At 39.1% G+C, this 6,792-nt stretch overlaps 1 long non-coding RNA gene across 1 annotated transcript; it reads right to left on the bottom strand.

The window, feature by feature from the left end:
- Positions 1–3,103: 3,103 nt before the first annotated feature.
- On the bottom strand, positions 3,104–4,570 carry LOC130992864 (uncharacterized). The gene is made up of 2 exons (XR_009091449.1): positions 3,996–4,570; positions 3,104–3,436 (listed from the first exon to the last, which is right to left on the bottom strand). It is a non-coding gene; the product is annotated as an uncharacterized LOC130992864 (long non-coding RNA).
- Between the last annotated feature and the right edge of the window lie 2,222 nt (positions 4,571–6,792).

The raw sequence follows: 6,792 nt of genomic DNA on the forward strand, positions 1-6,792 counted from the left end.
GATGTGATTTTCGGGTTTGTGTTTGAATGGTGTGAAGGAATATTAAATTGAATTAACGTTCCACTTTGCCCGATGATCGTTTCTTGGTTATTATTAATTTATCATACAACGATTAAATCCTAACATGCTCCTATGAATTTAACAGCTGCACACAGGTGTTAGGAAAACTTACTTGAGAATCGGATGCACAAACTGTTGATGATCGTGTCGAAAGAATCTAACTCCAGCTCTGATCTTCTAGACTGTGTCCCGCTCAATTCCCAACGTTGGATGGACAACGAGCTATGGAAATTCCCAAGGCAGAAAGACCACACACGTTTCTGCGCCTCCCTCTGCTCTCAAAAACCCTAATTTTTATCAGTGTATTTTTCCTGAGAGCTGACAGTTGTATTTAATAATACAGAAAAGATGAGAAGGCGCCACTTTACATGTGAGGGCCGAAAATTCTGTCTTCTTGGGCTAGGAGACATTGGGCCAGCCCAGGGACCAGATACAAGGAATAAAGATGGGCCTCAAATAAATTAATTTATCCATGGTCAGCCCAGACCATAATTAATTTATAAATATCAGTTCATTCCACTAGAGAACCGATACTGACTTACTCCTTTATTGCCGGTGATGAGTCGGGGCTTGTATTTAGACTTATTAAATCTCCGTATTTAAAATATCCGACATCCATTAATTAATTAGAGCTCTGACAGCTTAAATTAATTAATCTCTTAATAATTCCTTAAGTAGTACCATTCAAACTTTATTATTACGCCTGAACTTAATCAACCTGCAGGGTTTAGCGTAATAAACCTTATTGAGCTCCTTAAGGGGATGTCATTATCCTATACCGGATACGGGTACTAATACAGATAATCAAATATCATATATTAACCGCTATCACCCAAGATACAGAGTACTCGAGTTAGTATATAACTTTCACCCATAGTAAGTCAAAGTTATATACGAATTAATATATATATCTGAATACTTATTAGTATTAAGATTTATCAGTCACCGAGATCTTGATTCTTCACTTAAGTCAGATAGAAGAATACATCTCAAACTGTGGTCCTATCAATACGTAATGACGTACCAGTATAGACAAGTAGCCAAGACAAACTACTTCCATCTATACTGCAGCCTAAACCAATAACTTGTCCTAGAGTTATTTTGGCTGTGATCATATTATATCTCTTAAGGTTATTCCAATTATATGGTCTTCTGTGATCTACAACACACCATATAATCTACTTATACAGAGATAAAGAACATACAAATGCAATCATGAACACAATCAGATAGGAGATAAGAATAGTGAAAACAGGAATCATTGTATACAAGCATAAAGTTCTTGCTTTCAGTATACAAATCCAACAATCTCCCACTTATACTAAAGCAAAACTTTTAGTATACAATGTGTCTAAATACTAGCTATTACAAAAACTTCACTTCATCTTTCCCACTTATACTGAAAGTTTTTCTCTAAGTGGGTGGCATCAACCGCAATCCCATCCCTCGAGCATGCTTCTCATAGGTCTTTTGCGGTAAGCTTTTGGTGAAAGGATCAACTAGGTTCTCCAATGTATTAATCTTTTCTACTAGCACATATCCTCTGTTTACGATTTCTCGTATGATGTGGTACTTTCTCTCTATGTGTTTTGACGCCTTGTGGCTCCTGGGTTCCTTAGAATTTTCCACTGCACCCGAGTTATCACAATAAATTATGATACTCTTAGGCAAATTAGGGACCACTCCTAGATCCAAGAGGTAGTTCCGGAACCATACAGCCTCCTTAGCAGCTTCCGAAGCAGCTACATATTCGGCTTCCATGCTGGAGTCTGCAATGCACTTCTGCTTTGCACTCCGCCATGATACAGCTCCACCTCCCAAGGTAAACACATAGCAAATATCAGGTCTCGTGCATAGCATCGCATACATGAGGCTACCTACGGCGGAAGCATAGGGTATCTTCCTCATCTCCTCAACCTCACTAGGCGTCTTAGGACACATGTCCTTAGACAAAGGAATGCCATGCCTAAAAGGTAGCAAGCCTTTCTTGGCATTTTGCATGCTAAAACGAGCAATCACAGTATCAATGTAAGACGCTTGAGATAAGCTCAACATCATTTTCTGGCGATCACGAACGACCTTGATCCCCAGGATGTACGCTGTATCTCCTAAGTCCTTCATTTGAAACTGTTCGGATAACCACTTCTTTATGTCTGATAATAGCTCAACATTGTTGCCAATGAGGAGGATATCATCTACATAAAGTGCAAGGAAAACCACGTCACCATTGGCATCTAAACGGTACACGCAACTTTCGTTCTCACAACGAGTAAATCCATAGGATTTAATGACCTCGTCAAAACGTTTGTTCCATGACCTCGAAGCTTGCTTAAGTTCATAAATGGACTTCTTAAGCTTCCACACAAGATGCTCTTCGCCCTTCTTCACAAACCCTTCAGGTTGCTGCATATAGATGTCCCTTCCTTCTTCAAGGAAACCGTTTAGGAAAGCGGTCTTGACATCCATTTGCCAAATCTCAAGGTTCATGTGGGCTGCTATGGCAAGGAGTATTCGGATAGACTTGAGCATGGCAACCGGCGAGAAGGTCTCATCGTAATCTATACCATGTTCCTGGGTATAACCTTTCGCCACCAGTCTAGCTTTAAAAGCTGCGACTTCGCCATCCGAATCTCTCTTTCTCTTGTATACCCACCTACTACCTATAGCTAAAAAGCCGTCTGGCAGTTCGGTCTTTTCGTATACATCCATAGCACCCATGGATTCTATCTCAGAAACCATGGCCTCGTACCAAGAATCTGCATCTTGATCTTTCATCGCTTGTCTATAGTTATCAGGGTCGACATCCTTTTGTTCATCAACAGGAAGTAGATCCGAAGATTCTTCCAAGAACATAAATCGATCGGGTTGAACTACAACCCTCCCACTACGACGAAGCGGTTGTGGTACAGCTGTGACAATGGTTTGTGCAGTGTCGCAGCCCGACATCTAGCCAGTGATAGCGTAGATTGGGTATCGATACGACTAATAAAATGATAGGGTAGAACAAGGGAATCTGAAAGACTCGTCAAGCGGAAGCTACTAATAATTCAAGTTAAAAAAACAAATATAATATCATCAATCTTAATAGAAACATTATCGGCTTCATTCATTCAAATGTATCAAGGTTCTAGTTAACATAAACAAAGGAAGTATAGCTAAATAGTTACAATGATTCATATTGTTCAGGGTAGCACAGCAAAACGTGATCAGACTATATGTATGAAGACATATAGCTGAGAGTAACAATCCTAATTAAGTTTCAAGAACATAGTCTTCGACTATACGCACAACCGTATAGTAGTAAAATACGGTACTCAAAAGGGTCGTCTATGAACAACAGCCCTCCAGCGATTCCCAATCTCTCTCCTTGCTCATCCTGCACATTTAGAAATACATGCAGGGCTGAGTATAAAATACTCAGTGGACATAAGCCGAAAATAAACAATCTCGCTCTTAGAGCTATACATTTAACTTGCCATTTATACATCACACAGGGGTTTTTCTTTAAAAGAACCTGTGTAAGCAATTGATAAATTATAAGCATCATAAAGTAATGAAAAATAGACTGCAGTCACAAATAATTAGCATGTAGTACCACTTCTACAACTCATCATCATCATCATGGTACTGAGAAGTAGGCCTCCTTCTCAAGCACCGTAACCGGCCGACCTGACAGTCGGCTCACAGTCATTTCTGACCGGCCAACCCGGTATACAGCTCATGGTTACCTCTGTGTACACAATCCCGCCTTTGGCAGGACCCGAAATCATCTCATCTCATCAGTAGAGGGTAACGTACAGGCTCGTCGTCATCAAAACTCGGCAAGTTAATTAGTTCAAAAATCAATTTACCTCAAATCACCTTAAAACTTATAAACATCATCATAATCATCATTTAGAAAGCCAGTAATAGGAGTATTAGAAAGTAATGCCCACCTGGAAATCTTAGCTTTGGTACTTGTACTTCGGAGAAATCCTACTTATGCCCTTGACTCGCGTCTTCAGATATCATCGTTGGCATAGACGATCATGTAATAAAGTAAAAGTCAATTAGACAAATCCTCACTAGGTTTACTATTCTTATCTAAGTACTAGTCTTCCTTTGCTCCCTTGTAACTAATCACTCTTCGTAACAAAACTCTCTTATAATAAATTCTAAATATTCATCATTTTTATTTCCAATGCATCACCAAATTTTAAGTCTAATCAGTTCATTAAGGAACGACTCCTAAATACTCAAACCCATCTAACAATCACATATTAAAGTTGTGAGGTTATAACACATTCTTTAACATATATCTGATAATTCACATAATGCTTAATGACTTCACCATGTGGTTAAAACTCTCAAGAGAACCAAATTCGGTTAAGTACATTTATCTCGGAAAAGTATTACATCTATATACATATATAAACATACATATATACTCCATTAGCCTTTTTATGAATTACTAAGGTGTATAGTTATCACCATTAACACATGCAATTTACTAGATCAAGGTAGGTGTAATTGTGAAAGACCATACTTGACTTCATACTCTTCTGTTTTATCTTCGAGGAATAAACTGTTTTACCTCAGAACCCTCCTGGATTTGGGACTCATACCGTTTGAAACCTCTTGAAGTCTAGTTTCATTTAAAAAAAAAGTAGGTTGCAAAACTCTATGTGGTTTAGGAGATATGACCATTTTCCTACAGTCTACCATATTCGACATTTATGTGCAACTGAAAGTTTTGATTTTAGCAAAATAGTAGATCTTGTCAAAATGACCTGAAATTTTGTGGGTAGCTAGCTAACATGTTCATCTTGCTCATATAAAAATTTGGAAACCATAAACTCACGAAAAGCTACTGGAAAAGTGACTCTAGTATCTGTTTCTTCCACACTTTCGGTAGAAAGTTGCAGTTGGAGACTCATAATTTAAAAGGTTATCAGACGATGTTCAAATGACCTCAAATTTTGCATGAACGTTCCTAACACGTATATATACTTACCATCCTAAAATTTTGCATGAACGTTCGAAAACAATCAAGTCAGTAGCTTAAAAGCTAGCCAATTAACTCCTCAACTAGTCCATCCTAAACGTATAGTCAAGCATACTCTATTTTCTTGTCAACCCAATTCATTATAATCATTATCAACCATTTCTACTCCTCATTTTAATCCATCAACAATCATAACTTCAATCTCATAGGCTCATTTCATACTCAAATCCTCACTATCTTCATGAATCTTATCTTTCCAACATCACACAATCTAACACCTTTATATACCATATCTCAAAATCAAAACATGCTTTTCATTTAATGACCAACAAATAACATCTTAATAGCATGCATATACTCTCCATTTTAAAGTTAGAAGACGACAAAATTTTATAAGACTTCCAAACCTAATGATCTTCGAAAATTACCAGCTTGAATTAGGAGTTGGTTTCATGCTTCACTCATCTATATACATGCTCATAAAGCTTGATATAAGTAAATTCATGTGTTTAGAAGCTTACTCTTATGAACTGTAACGAAAAGTATAATTCCACCTTCTTGATTCCTAGCTCGAACCTTCAACCCAGGTTTTGTTCTATGGATATACGAGTGTTTTCAGCTAGATTTAATCGGTCGTTATGGGATATACGTAGCTTACGAAGCTTTTTACCAGCTCATCAATGGCGTTGGTAATGACAGTCGAGAGAGGAGAGAGAGAAGAGAGAGGAAATAGAGGAAAGGGACGTCTCTTATGGGGGATGAAAGAGAAAGGTGTTATATATATAACCCCATTTACTTAGCCATCAAGTATTGGATAAATAACACATGCTTAATTATCCACTTGCATAAAATATCTTATCCGATAACTATGCTTATCCACTTGCTTTGACTTCTCTCTCTCTAAAGTTAGTTCCGCACCAGAGCAGAGAAATGCTCGCCAGAGCAGAGGAATAAATTCTCTGTCAGGGCAGAGGAATGACTTCCCCTCTGTCTGGGCAGAGGAATGACTTCCCCTCTATCTGGGCAGAGGAATGACGTCCCCTCTGTCGGGGCAGACAAATGACTTCCCCTCTGTCTGGGCAGAGGAATAACGTCCCCTCTGTCTGGGCAGACGAATGACTTCCCCTCTGTCTGAGCAGAGGAATAACGTCCCCTCTGTCTGGGCAGACGAATGACTTCCCCTCTGTCTGGGCAGAGGAATGACGTTCCCTCTGTCTGGGCAGACGAATGACTTCCCCTCTGTCTGGGCAGAGGAATGACGTCCCCTCTGTCTGGGCAGACAAATGACTTCCCCTCTGTCTGAGCAGAGGAATAACGTCCCCTCTATCTGGGCAGACGAATGACTTCCCCTCTGTCTGGGCAGAGGAATGGCGTCCCCTCTGTCTGGGCAGACGAATGACTTCCCCTCTGTCTGGGCAGAGGAATGACTTCTTGGTTTGAAGCAGCGAAATCCCAACTCGGCAGAGTAGAGCAAGACTCAAGGCAGAATAGTGCAGTCAAGAGAAATTCGAAAATTCGTCAACTTTTCCATTCTCAAAGTTCATCAAACACTCTCAAACATCAAAATACTATCAGACTCATATCTCCATCTAGAATAATAACTTATCTCATCAAAAGGTGTAACTCTAATGCTCAATATCTCTATTTATCACCATAACTCCATCTTATCTTAATTATAATCTTATATCTCAATACCATAGTACTCTCTGTAGTGTCTCGACACTTCTACTCATAAAAGTACGGGGTGT

The sequence above is a fragment of the Salvia miltiorrhiza genome, chromosome 7 (genome assembly GCF_028751815.1).
Source record: "Salvia miltiorrhiza cultivar Shanhuang (shh) chromosome 7, IMPLAD_Smil_shh, whole genome shotgun sequence".
NCBI classification, from domain to species: domain Eukaryota; kingdom Viridiplantae; phylum Streptophyta; class Magnoliopsida; order Lamiales; family Lamiaceae; genus Salvia; species Salvia miltiorrhiza.